At 38.5% G+C, this 15,080-nt stretch overlaps 1 protein-coding gene across 1 annotated transcript in view; it reads right to left on the reverse strand.

Moving 5' to 3' along the window:
- The window catches only part of il1rapl2 (interleukin 1 receptor accessory protein-like 2), a 251,713-nt gene extending 236,861 nt beyond the window's left edge, over nt 1-14,852 (reverse strand). The window contains exon 1 of the mRNA XM_077532517.1: nt 14,680-14,852. The gene's annotated coding sequence lies outside the window, so the exon portion shown is untranslated. The remainder of the gene's footprint in view (nt 1-14,679) is intronic.
- Between the last annotated feature and the right edge of the window lie 228 nt (nt 14,853-15,080).

A 15,080-nucleotide genomic window follows, 5' to 3' on the forward strand; every position in this document is an offset into this window, starting at 1 on the left:
CACAACTAAAGGACTCTTTGGTACACCAACCACCGGTCTCACGTCACGTAGAAACAGCGCAGACAACCAACCCCCCCCCCACCCCCCACCCATTTTTTTTCTTTATGTTTTTTTGTGATGAAGCGTGAATGTGTGAACATTACCATGCTCACGCCAGCAGCACTCTGCCCTGATGTGATGTTGTGGAAATGTGTGTTGGACTATAAAATTGCTTGAGTCGTTGAATGGACCCAGCGTTGTTTTGATTTTGTTCTTTTTGGCTAGCAATAATGATGGAAACTTCACTGTGGGTTATCACCAAGCAGAGTTGTGAGTGAGTGAGTGAGTGAGTGAGTGAGTGAGTGAGTGAGTGAGTGAGTGAGTGAGTGAGTGAGTGAGTGAGTGAGTGAGTGAGTGAGTGAGTGAGTCACCTATTCCCAAGATGATTTTGCAAAGTTAAAAAATAAATAAATAAATGATTGTAATGTCGAACTAATTAATTAGCCGGCCAAAATCAAAATATATAAAATTTGTAATTTCACGAGGAATCCTCAGATGAGCAATGCAACTTGAATGGGGAATTGTCCTGGATGTCATTATTTTACACACAACGTAAAGTTATTATTATTATTATTATTATTATTATTTTAAATCATATACCGGCATAAACGTGTTAAATACGAAACAAATTCAATAACTGGTAACACAACTAAACATGACAAGTATTAGCGTTTTTGCAACGTCATTAACTGGGACACGCAATGCATTCTGGGAACAATATATATATCCAAAACAGGTCGATTTAACACGTCCGGAACCGGCAAAGTGTCACCTAGTTCCATTTGCATTTGCGTTATTTTTCAGACCAACACGATTACAGTTGAGCGCCGTAATTTAGGGCTGGTCCACAAATCTGCGTATAAATGACGGCAATTGTTTTGAACACATTCACTGACAGTCCAGCAAAAAAAAAAAAAAAAAAAAATTAACATTGACGTCTTTTTCCGTCAATGGCAGTGAATGAGTTAAGTTATATACCGTTATTTTACCTATGCGGCCCACTTGGTAATATTTTCCCTCCATGTGGCCCCTGAGCTAACAAGAGTTTGACACCCCTGCTGTAGATGATAATCATGAGAGTTACAAACAACGGTGAAAATGACCAAGCTCAGCAAAAATCACGTTAATCATCGTCTTACTTCTTCAAATTAAAATCAAACTGAATCCCAGTTGACCTTCCCCCTTCACACCCTGCATTTCATAATCCATTAGGCTTTTATGGCATATGCAGGTAGACACAGATCAAAAGTTATATGGTGATGTAATAGTGAGAAATATATGCTACAAAAGATTTTTTTTTTTTTTAAATCCGTAAAATCCCCTACTTTAAAGGCATTATAAGAATCCTCTGTGCGCCGTGTATTGAATTTCTAAAGAATAAAAAAAAGGCAGAATTATATGAAACATTTCTAGATTTATGTATTTAATCCAAAATGTGCTTGATGAGCTTTATAACATAATTCTAATGTCCACTGACAAATTTGAACAAATTGAACAAACAGAAGCAGGACGTCACGTCACTCATCAAATGGCACTAAAAATAGAACATTTAACAAATTAAAAACATATCTGACAAGGTATTCAGTATACACATCGTTTCATGAATGAAACCACCACATCAATACTATAAAGTACAACCAACTTTTTGCTCTGGTGACTGACACAACTCTTGCAAGAACTCAACAAACTCAAGGACCTCAGCTGAGTGATCATCTCAAGCATTACAATCAGCGTCACGAGTGTGTTTTGATTTTGTATTTGTCTGAAGAGTTCCAGTGATGGCGAAGAGGAAAAACGTGATGATGAGCGTAGCGCTTCTAATATCATATTTTGGGAACAAAAGTGGAATCTGACCTGGCCAATGTGGCACCCTTGGCAAGATTTTATATTAAACCCCCCTTAGATCATTTACATGTTTTTACAGAAGGAGTTGAATCGAATACCGTTTTAAATAACATTTGTAAGGACAGCGCACCAATATGACACCCCCAAGAAATATATACTGCATTTCTAACAATACCATTCGACTGCCATTCTCCGGGGAGAAATCGTTCACTGCGGATATTCAGTTAAATCAACATTGACAGAACAGAATGGAAACATTGAGATGATGTCGGCAAAACACACATTACGTTTCATTTCAGTCGTGTGCGCGTGAAGCGGATTGTTTCGTTTCCCGGTGGGAAAATTGCGATCTCACACGTACACGCGGACACGACCAACAACACGCTGATTTATTTGCCACTGACGGATGTTAAAGTAATGTGAATTCATCCCCGAAAGCGTTATCGTGAGCCCAATACGTCGTCGCTAGGGATGCACGATAATATCGGCGGCCGATAATTATCGGCAAATTTGGTGTCATACAGATAAACCAGATAAAGAAATTTGCCAATAATTATTGACAATTATCAACCAATTTGACATCACGCAGATAAAACCGATAATAAAGAAATTTGCCAAAAATTATCAGCAATTATCACCCAATTTGGCATCATGCAGATAAACCAGATTGAGAAATTTGCCAAAAATTATCGGCAATTATCAAACAATTTGACGTCAAACAGATCAACCAGATTATAGAAAAATTCGCCAATAATTATCGACAATTGTCAATTTGGTGTCATAAAGATAAACCAGATAATAAGAGAAATTGGCCGAAAATTATCGGCAATTAGCAACCAATTTGATTTCATACAGATAAACTAGATAATAAAGAAATGGGGCAATAATAATCGACATGCCACGTTGGTCCATTTGTTGTGGCTCATATCAAACAAATTCAGCATCATGGTGCTTTACATACATTGAAACATTGCCTAAAGTTTACACAATGTTTCAATGTATTTTTACATGTTAAGACTTATTGTAGGAATCGAGCAATTATCGGCTTAGTTATCGGTTATCGCCATCGGCACGCTCTAAATGATTGGTTTATCGGTATCGGTTGAAAATAGCATTATCGTGCGTCCCTCGGCGTCACTCTCGCTTTCATGATAACGCATCAGTAGCACACACGCACACGCATTCATACGCATTTAATTTTCCTTAATATTCCCTCTGCACCCATTTTGAAACCTGCTCTATCGACACTACAATAATCCAGCGGGAGCCGTCAGAAATAATGTCAAGGCGAGATTTATTGCTTACACACTCATGCACGATGTTATTGCGCAAACAGGTCCTCTTTGCACATGTACAGAATCATTCTAACATATTTTCCACACAGCAAGAGAAGCATGCATAAAGAAACAGTGTCATGCAAAGATTTGTGCTGCGCAAGCACACGCACACGCACACAAACAAACACATTTGTTGGGAGAAGGAACCTATTTAAATGCTAAGTAAGCAGGCTCCCTTTTGGGGCGACGTGATTATACAGTGGATCTCATAAGCAATGCTTCACAAATAGATTTGCAACATGTAGAACTTAATTACAAGCGGCCTCATTTCTGCACGTTTGTCATATTCCCAGGAACGCATCTATTGAGAGAGGCGGGATGACCTCACAAGCGCATGCGCCGTCCGGAACTGCTGTTTAGATCTGATGACGACGTTTGCATAAACCAGTTGGAGTTCACTTTCCAGCATCCCCCTTTGAATTGTGCCATGCTTTTGTTTGAAAAATGTGTCACAACACAACACATACCTTCAGCGAAACAAAACGAACCCGAGTGAGTTGACAAAACTGAGCAAATGGTGCAAACGGGTAAAGGAAGAAAATAGGAATCCTGCATCAGCCGGTTTTTGCCTTTCCCAGCAAAACCCAAATTGATAAGAATGAGAAAGAAGTTTCAAAGTTCACAACGTGGCCAACATTTTCAATTAACACGATTTTATTTGCAGAATTTTTTGTGTATACTTCTTCATCATTCTTAAGGATTCTGGTAACCTTTAGAATAAACTCGGGGAACACCAATTTTTGTTTGATCTGTTTTAACATATTTTTGCATGTCATGTTTTTGAACTACATAAATAGTTAACTTGAATATATATATATATATATATATATATATATATATATATATATATATATATATATATATATATATATATATATATATATATATATATATATATATATATATACACACACACACATACATACCGTATTTTCCGCACTATAAGGCGCACCTAAAAGCCTTCAATTTTTTCAAAAGCTGACCATGCGCCTTATAATCCGGTGCGCCTTATATATGGATCGATATTGAGCCGCAACAGGTCTCGCTGTCAAGACGCTTTCGGTGACCCTGCACGATCGGCAGAAGATGCCGCCATCTTGGATCGCTAGCTAATACTAATACTTTAGCTCAGAGAAAATAATAAAACAGCTGTTTATTCATTTTGGGTGTGAATAAAGTTGTCAGAAAGCTGGTTTGTAATCTATTAATAAAGTTTGACTGACCTATCTGACTGTCTTGTTGACATTCCCTTTAGCGCAGCACCATCTAATGGATGCGTAACGTAACCCCGCCTCTACTGTAGCGCCTTATATATGGAAAAAGTTTGAAAATACGTCATTCATTGAAGGTGCGCCTTATAGTGCGGAAAATACGGTATATAGAAAATACTGTACTTGACTAATAAAAATATGAAATACAATGAAATCTGAAAAAAAAAAAACAGGCATGACTGTATTTTTTCTTCAAAGGCACAGTGTGTAATAAGTGAGCACGAGATGCCGCTATAGCATCGAATGCAGCCGAAGCGTGTGCATTTTGAAGCAACACAAACTACGGTGACTCAGATCGACCAAACTTCGCAAGCCTCCCACCAAAATTGTTATTTGGCGTGGGCGAGGGAGCATCTTGGCGAGCGACAGCGGCCTGGCGGCCCCAGCAAGCCTCGCCGAAAGTCTGACTCGTGTTGGATTGCGGTGCGAGCCAAATTCCGGATGAAGACCGGACGTCTTCAAGGATGAAGCCAAACTCTCAGTTGCTTGAAAAGGTCCAACAATAACATTTTCATGTTGAGCGTGTGACTCGCTGATCCGCGACATTCGACTCTGGCGAAACTTCAAATGGAAAAGCCCTCGTGCACCTTCTGGCAGGAAAAGGCGCAATCTTATCGGCTTACTCGGACAGTTGCGGAGCCGCCGCCGCCGTGTGCCACTGTGGACTTCGCTGGCCCAAACGGAGGTGCTGTTCCGCATGATAATGTTCCAGCTGCAGCAACACAGTGCAGCCATGCACTTCAGCCGGTTTTCCACATTTCTTTTTTCTTCTTCTTCTTCTTGCCACAACTGTATATCACAGTGTGACATTTACAAATGACTTATTATTTTTCCCTTCTTCTATAGAAACCGCATGAATCTCTTTAGCGCTCAGTCCACTGTAACCAGCCACTCCGTACCGTTTCTTTTCTCCTCTCTGTCCATTAATAAAGTCATGGCTACTATGAACACAGGCTGACAAAGATAAATGGGAAAAGAGCAGAAGCTGAAGAAAGGAAAGAGGGAAAGAGAAACAATTGGGGAATGGGACGCATTGGGATAGAAGAGGCCTCCGTTGTTTCTTATTTTCACAGGCAGACATCCAAACACTTTTTCTATTTGCCGTTCGCTCGGGCCGCGGAGAAAAAGTTTCCTCCTAGGACAAAGAGGTTAACAGATCGTTTTTAAAGTCACTCCTGAACATGGAATAGGTTCCTGTCAGACCCCACACATAAAGATTTAAAAAAAAAAAAAAAAAATCAGGCATTTTTAACTCATTCAACTCGCCGCCATTTTGACATTTCGCAATCCCGTTCGCTCCCGGCTGTTTTACTGGATTTTGACTGATTTTGCAAGGCCCACAGAATATTGTGTTCTATTGCTATAAAAGCATGGAACCGATCAAAAGAAAGATTAACGTCTCTTCTTTCATCGGGAAAAAAAAAGTATGTTTCTATCTGTTTCCGTTTTGCAGCAATTATCATTAGAAGAGAGCTAAGTTTCATCAGTTTTCACAAATCTATTTAAAATTGTAAGTCATTGAGCTTTTTTTTTTCTACATGGCCCTGGTTGATCTCCTTTGCTCTGCTGCCACCAGCTGGCCGTTTGTGTAATAACTACCATTTTTTGCAACCGTTCTTTGCAGTTGAGAGGCTGCATCAAAGCCTTCTGTATGCTCTAGCATTAAAAAATATAAAAACGTAAAAATATGTCTTTGGGACACTTGGAACATTAAAAAAAAAACATATTTACACGTTATTGGGAGTAAATGAGTTAACACTTTTGGTCATATTGTGTTGTGGGGTGCTCATCACAATCTCATCACAGCTCCGCACACACTTAACTTGAGAAAACATCGCATCGACCAATAAGTGGGCAAGAACGGTGTCACGTGACCTCATGAAGCACGCTACTCCTTCCATAGCTTTATTAGAAAATATCCATCCACCTGCCCAGCCATCCATTTTTCATACCGCTTATTCTGTTCTGGCTCGCAGATGAGCTTGGGCGTATCCCAGTGGACTTTGAAGAAATACAATAAAAAAAAATGTTTTTCACTATGTTCAACATTCCTGAACAAACCTCAACTGTTCCTTTGAAGCTACCTACTTATTTACTTTTTTTTTTTTTTTTTTTTTTTTTTTTTTCTGGGTAATGAAGTCGAATGAGCAGAGAAATATGTCAAATGATTTTGGCAAGACGCTGATCTTCGCCATATTACGGCTGCTGTTGTTGTTCGCAAGCTGTTGCTGCTGTGTGTACACGATGACTCCATTTGATCACGATCCATCGGGACTGGCCTGTCAGGGAACGTTACGTCAAACTAAGGAGAGGCTACAGACACGGGTAGATTTGCTGAGGGCTGTACTGGAGAGCCACACTGATGAAGAGGAGGGGGCTGCATATCAAAAGCAGAGGGCGGATCTTATTTTGTACAGTATATTGAACTTGCTTGCTCCTGTACAGTATTTGTATTCTTGTTCGGTTTACAAAAAAAACGCAAGTGGCAGTGATAGTGTGTGATTGCGGCAATCAACTAATACTTGGCACTGATTAAAAATGAAAAACAGTTGAATGGATGAGATAAAAAAAAATAAAAATAAAAATATTGGATTTCTCATTTTTTTGAGCCAAAAAAAAAAAAAAAAAAACAGTTCTAATTTACCACAATCTGACCTCAAGATCTCCTCTTCGATGCAATTACAATCTTTCAATTCCTTCAGACATTATTCAGTGTCATATTTTGTTTGCCTTAAGTATCGGTAGCTGGTATCCGCAGCCTCGACAAGTACCGATACCTTGAAATCAGACTGGCATCAGCAACGATAATTCTTCCTGGTATTGTTAGTCTCCCATCCTAGTCAGATTTATAGGATGGTGATGACTAAATGACAATTACCAATAAATCCCGCAGTGAATATCTTTGAGGTGTGACATGCTCTTAACTCATTTGCTCACAATAACGTATAAATACGTTGTTTTAAATGTTCTAAGTGTCCCAAAGACGTAATTATACGGTTTTGTTTTTTGTTTTTTTATGCTAGAGCATACAGAAGGCTTTGATGCAGCCTCTCAACTGCAAAGAACGGTTGCAGAAATGGTAGTTATTACACAAACGGCCAGCAGGTGGCAGCAGAGCAAAGGAGATCAACCAGGACCATCTAGAAAAAAAGCTCAATTACTTACAATTTGAAATAATTTGTGAAAACTGATGAAACTTAGCTCTCTTCTAATGCTAATTGCTGCAAAACGGAAACAGATAGAAACATACTTTTTTTTTTTCCTGATGAAAGAAGAGACTTTAATCTTTCTTTTGATAGGTTCCATGCTTTAGAGCAATTGAACACAATATTCTGTGGGCCTTGCAAAATCAGTCAAAATACAGTAAAACAGTCGGGAGCGAACGGGATTGCGAAATGTGAAAATGGCTGCCAGTGAATGAGTTAATTTCGAAAATGACAATGTCACTTCTCTTTGAGCAGTGATTTTTCAAGTGATGTGTAGGCACAAAGCTTTCAACGCAGGTGAGTACACATTCCAATTTACAAAATGGAAGTTGAAAAGTTGAAGTTGAAATCTCCACCAGCAAGATAAAAAAAATCCTTTTGGTGTGTTTCTGCTCCATTGCCAAGGTTTGCGCAACTTCTCTAACCCTGGATGCAGATGAAAAACGTCCTCTCACTCAGGGATCCAATCGCATTTAAGCACATTTCCTCTTTCGTCAAGTAAATTGAGAAAGAGAATGACGAACACAGGGACAGTTAATAGTTGCAGTCCAGACAGTGTGACCGCCAAGAAGGCGAATACTGCCAGGGAGCCTGTCGGGGAAGCAACACAAAGCGATGGAGCTGGACAGCATTCCATGACACCTCCACACTGTTTGTATAGTGCCTTTACAGCAGCGGTGTCAAAACCACGGCCCGGGGGCCATTTGCGGCCCGCCGTCCATTTTTTAGTGGCCCGCGACATATGCTCAAAATGGCATTTGATTAAAAACAAAAATGTTTGGAGATGGTTAAAGTAAGAAGGGAGGGTATCAGTGCCATTAACTAAAACTAACGAAAAAACTAAAATTCAAAACAACAATTTCGTTAACGAAATAAAGTAAAAACGAAGATGCTTTTTAAAAGAAATAAAAAATAAAAAAAATAAAACTAACTATAATTATAGCAAACATGTCCTTTGTTATAGTCTTTGGTAATTAATTTAATGCATGAGCCTTTGAGGAAGATTTGAAATGTGATTTTTAGTAGATTTATTTTGATATAAAACGGAATAATGACGTCATTTTAAATAATGCCCACAAGTAATACACATTAAAAATAGCAAAAAAAAACTAAAACTAATACTGAAACTAACTAAACTAAAACTAAGCATTTATTAAAGAACTAAAACTAATTAAAAAAAAAAAAAAAAAAACACCCCGAAAACTAATTAAAACTAACTAAATTTAAAAAAAACTAAAATAAAAAAAAAATAAAAAATAAAATGAAAATTTCCGAAACTATAATAACCCTACGGTCATATTACAAATAAATGGTGTGATTTTTAGTAAATTTATTCTGACATCAACCGGAATAATCACGTTTGAAAGTATGTCACACAGAAGTGATGTCATCTATCAGCAGCCAATAGAAAAGCACCTTCAGATGACGTCGCTAACACAGTGTTTTTTTTTTTAAATATTGCGCACAAGACTGATAATACACACTTACAAAAAAAAACAACTAATACTAATACTGAAACTAATTCAAACTAAACTAAAACTAAGCATTTATTAAACCAACCTGAAAACTAATAAAAACTAACTAAAATGAAAAATTCCGAAACTATTATAACCCTACTGCCATATTACAAATAAATTGGTTTATATACTGTAGCATTTTTCTAAATATGCAAAAGCACCAATAAATTATTTGTACAATTTTTAGGACGAAACACAATTTCTCTTCATATCATTATGTGGCCCTTGCGTCCTTCGGATTTTCTGGATGTGGCCCTCAAATGGAAAAAGTTTGGACACCGCTGCTTTACAGCAACTATTTATATCTCGTCGTCGTTAGGTGGCAATTCCGCAACACAGCCAAAGTTTTACCCACTTCACACTGACAAGGATGAAGGCGAAAGAAAAATATCCTTAGCAATGAATCAGCACTTCACATGTAATCAACCTTCAAGTGCAGGATCGTCATCCAAACCCTTTGTCAGCAGACAGCCACACTTCTGACACAGGAAATACTGAATCACCAAGTCCTTATCAGCTGCGGGGCTCCGTTCTGAACTCGGCTTGTCCTCCACGTTGCTGTGAACTGACCTACAGGCGCCACAACACCCCCCAAGCAACCTTTTACTACCGTTCGCTGCGGCAACAGATTTAGAAGCGGCGGAGCGCTTTGGACTTTTTGTCTTGCAACAAAGAGCAACACCCCCGCAAGCAATTCTCTTTTGTTGCGTTACGATTGACGTCGTCAGTCCAAAATATGCATGTTCAATGAATACTTTCATTTCCTCTTGTGTAATTGAAGGGTAATCATGTTTGCTATCTACAGTGGCACCGCAAGTTGAATTTGGTTGCTTGATGACCAAGCTCATAATTTGTTCGTATATCAAAGAAAAAAAAACAAAAAAAAAATCCTCATTGAAATGTCATTCATTGATCTACTTGAGCACCTCCTAAACATCACTATTATTAACTTATTTGTTCCCAAAAACGTATAAATACGTCCTATTTTAAATATTACCATGCTCCCAAAGACGTATTTATAAGTTTTTTAACCTTATTTTTTTATTTTTTTATGCTAGAGCATATAGAAAGCTTTGATGCCTCTGAACCGAAGAGAATGGTTGAAACAATGGTAGTTATTACAAAAACGGCCAGCAGGTGGCAGCAGAGTATAAGAGATCAACCAGAGCCATTTTGCGAAAAGCTCTTTTATACCCACAGTTTGAAACAGATTTGTGAATAATGTTGAAACTTAGCTATATTCTAATGCTAATTGCTGCAAAACAGAGACAGATAGAAATACAAATTTGCTTAAAGTTGTTCAACATTAAATGTACATTTCTGATGCTAATTAAATCATTGATGTTACGTTTTCCATCCATCATCTTCTCAACAGCTTGTCCTCATTAATGTTGCGGCTAACTGGAGCTTGTCCCAGCTGACAAATCTTCCATCCATTCATTTTCTTAACCGCTTTTCCTCACTTGAGTCGCGGGGTTGCTGGAGCCTATCCCAGCTGGCTTCAGGCAGTAGGCGGGGTACGCCCTGAACCGGTTGCTTGCCAATCCAGGACTTTGGGAAAATCTACTTTAAAATCTACAAGAGGGTGCTGGAACTGCACAAATGGAAAACAACCTGACTTTTTTTTTTTTACAGATATATTGTGGCATTTTAATAACGCCATATTGCCTTTATTGTTGCATCCCTACTTTTTGTATCCTATAGCTATAAAAAAATACAAAATAAAAAATGTTCTTAAAAATATCCTTTTAAGTGGAAGTACAAAATTAGGTTGATTTAAAGGGTCTAAAATACAAACACAGATTGTGTCTTAAAACACTATTCAATATTCAATTAACCCCCCATAGAAAATGCCAAACTGCCTCTGCAAAAAAAAAAAAAAAAAAAAAAATGCCACTGATCATTTTTAAGAAACTTTCTGTGACAAAATACGAAGAAGCTTTGATCCTTGCGACATGCGTGACACCAAATGTCACAGTTTCACATGAATGCATCATCTCTCTCGAGGCCATTGTGGATCATGACTTTGATCAAAAATGCATTTCGAAATTACTGAGATGCATATTTTTGTGACGACGATAGGACCTAGCAAAAAAAAATCATGTATTTCTTTTATGAAAAATGGTTTCATTTAAACATGCTTACAAGACCTTAATCAAAGCTATAGGAAGGCTTTAACCTGAATTTAAAAGCATTTAAAAATCAGGGCTGACTTCACTTCCTGTTGGCCGCTTATTCCATTTGTATGCAGCATAATGGGTACATGCAGCTTCACCATGTTTGCTTTGAACGCTGAGCTCCACTGATTGACCCGTCTACAGATCTCAGAGCCCCGACTGGGTTTATACTCAATCAGTATTTCGTATTTCTGAAGCCATTCAGTGATTTATAGACCACTAGAAGTACTGGTATGTTGAAATAGGCATATTGCATATTAGCGTCTTTTATTATGTGTGAAATTATCTTAAACTTTGGACACTTTGTCCGTCTTATGCACTCTTTCCTCCTGGTTCACACTTACTGCTCTGTAGTAACCGTCCATGCAGATAATAATAATAATAATAATAATAATAATAATAATAATAATAGTGTTGTTCCCATACCATTTTTTGGCCCCCCGATACCGATTCCGATACACAGCTTTGCAGTATCGGCCGATACCGATACCATACCGATACCTAAGGTTTTTTTTTTCCTCAACATGAAAAAGCTGTCCTGCCATTGGTTCAGAGCATTCAAGGGCCAATAGGATGAGCATGTCACATATCAATGAATGTCGTGCACGAGCAAGACACAAGAAGCTGCATCCAAAATCCTAATATTAACGTTTGATATCGGCATGTTACTTGTGAGTAGTCACCGATACGGATACCACTGTTTTAATTTAGTATCGGCACCTCTTCCGATACCAGTATGGGTATCGGAACAACACTAAATAAAAATAATAATAAAATCATAAATGACACAGAGAGGGACAACTGTATTATTGGTTACTTCTATTATTATTTATCTATTTTTTAATGGTACTCTTTAACTTTTGGAAAGGAAGACACTTTTTAAAGATGAGTTGGTTACATGCATTTATCATTTCATGAAAATGTCAAATTTGGCAACCACAGTAAGAGGTTGGAGACTGAGGGAGACGACAGTTTGTGAGGATGAGCTGACGGGAAGTAAGAAATTTAGAACCTGTGCACAAAATTCCGATCCGCAAAGCTTTAACCGTTGACTTCAGTTACTTCCACCAAATAATAATGGGGTCAAGACAACAATTTGTGACCGATTGCACCGTCTGGATCCACCATTCATCCTTGCTGCCTCTTTTAGGCCACCCGACTGACCTCCTCTGTCATGTCTCGGTCATCGCGACACGCTCTCCCCGCCAGTCTTCAGATGCATCTTCCGGCATCGCTTCGTTCATCCATTCTGCATTCTTTTGGAGAAACTGCTGTTTTGTTCCTCTCAACATCACTTCACTAGCTACTCTCTGCCCTTTATCGCCCACATCCTTTCTTTTTTTAATGTGTACCTCCACAATGTGTACTCCTTTAATCCATTACATCCTCTTCACTTTTTTTTTTTTTGGTTTATTTCTTACTTTTCTTTTCTTTCTTTTTTTTTTACTTTACTCTAGTATTTTAAGACGAGCATTTATGTTGTATAGATAGATAGATAGATGTGGGTTAGCTTAGCTTGAAAAACAGATCAATGCTAAGTAGTTAGCTTAGCGTAAACATAGATAAATGTATATATTATGGATGGACGGACGGACAGACAGACAGACAGACAGACAGACAGACAGACAGACAGACAGACAGACAGACAGATAGATAGATAGATAGATAGATAGATGTGGGTTAGCTTAGCTTGAAAAACAGATCAATGCTAAGTAGTTAGCTTAGCGTAAAAATAGATAAATGTATATATTATGGACGGACGGACAGACAGACAGACAGACAGACAGACAGACAGACAGACAGATAGATAGATAGATAGATAGATAGATAGATAGAGAGATAGATAGATGTGGGTTAGCTTAGCTTGAAAAACAGATCAATGCTAAGTAGTTAGCCTAGCGTAAAAATAGATAAATGTATATATTATGGATGGACGGACGGACAGACAGACAGACAGACAGACAGACAGACAGACAGACAGATAGGTAAGGCACCTACTGGTCAAATGTATATGACACCATCTGACAACAAACTGCACCTTACCGCTAAAAGCAGAATCCCACCCTTGTTTGTGTGACAAGAGTCACACGGCTGTGCGACACACATCTTTCATCCCCTCTGTACGATCCACCTGACATGCATACACACCATTGCATGAGAGCAACACACTCTTTCTGTTCTCTTCTGAACAGAAACTCCTTCTAATGCTCGTGCACGAGGAGAGGACACGGAGAGAGTGGGGAGGAAGAGGAAAACACCTGCTGGGCTGTAAAGCACTCAGACAAACAGCGTCTGTATTTGGAAGACTTGAACAAATGGCAAAATTATACAGTGGGTCCCCAAAAAAAAAAAAAAAAAAAGCTGCTTTGTCTTTCACTGCCGGTTGACCGAATGGAAAAACAGCAACAAGCGTGCCGTTTTGGTGGCGTTTTTGCAACGTAACACAATGAATGTTTGAAGGTTTACGAATATGTAAAATGAAGAAAGAATGTACTTCAAGGTCCAATAGCATCAAATTAAAGAATGGTCTTGTTTTGTTTGACATGGTCAGATTACTATGTAGTAGAAGTTTATCATTGGTGTACACATCTGCATCATCCTGACATATGTTTGGGATGTAAAGTAGCTACTTGAGGGGGGAAATATTAGGAACTCGCAGCTCTCACTGTGTGATGCAGTGCAATATCCTGCTGGTAAATAAACAAACATGCATATTGTTTTGGAGGTGTCACACCTAAATCTGACCCCCCAGAAAAAAAAAATAAAAAATCGTCATGAAAAGGGTTGCATGGGCTCACATGTGCAGAAAAAAAAAAAAAAAAAAGACCTTTTTTTTCCCCCCCACATAACATTTGTACTTCAATATCTGACTGTCAATTAAATCTCATTTTTTATTTTATTTTATGACATAATGGATGAGTTCTCTGTGCAAATGTGTACCTAATATTGTGACCTTTTGTTGCCCCTTCAGCAATGCTGGCGACTGATTTAAGGGGAGCAGGAGCACAATATTGATAACGAGAAATCTTTTGAAAATCTGTTTTATTTTTTATTTTTGCGGTTGTTGTTTTTTTTTTAATGTATCACTCTAATTTGTTGTTTTCCCCACAAGCACGAACGAGCACTATTTGCAAACGGGCTCTGTCACGTCTGCTCACTTTATCGGTCGTTATCACTAACATACACGGCAAACACACGCACACGCTTAACTTGTCGAGTAGCGCACGTGAGCCACGTGACAAATTCAAAATAAAAAATAACATAAATAAAACGCGACAGCATCTTACCTGCTACGTGGTGAGCTTCGAGTTCAGTCTCCAAATGGATGTCAATGATCGGGATGTTGATACGTTTAGTTTTGGAATAATCCAACGCGTCTCCTCTTAATTTCTTCACTTACTGCAGCCGATTCAACGTTTCCCCAGCAGGAGGTCGCGTCCTCTCGTTCCCGCTCTGCCAAAAAAAAAAAAAAAAATAAAAAAAAAAAAGCCCCACTCGATCAGAACCTGTGGCCGAACTTTCTGGATTCAAGAAACGAATGGATGAAGCCTCTCCCCTTTTTTGTTGGGCTCTTCTCTCGAATCTCGAATATGACTTGACACCGGTCGGTTCTGAGGTCCGCGCATCACTCTGGAGCAGTCGCGACACTTTTAACGCATATCCCGAAATGCGTCGAGCGTGAGACTTT

The sequence above is a fragment of the Festucalex cinctus genome, chromosome 9 (assembly GCF_051991245.1).
Source record: "Festucalex cinctus isolate MCC-2025b chromosome 9, RoL_Fcin_1.0, whole genome shotgun sequence".
In the NCBI taxonomy this organism is placed as follows: Eukaryota; Metazoa; Chordata; class Actinopteri; order Syngnathiformes; family Syngnathidae; genus Festucalex; species Festucalex cinctus.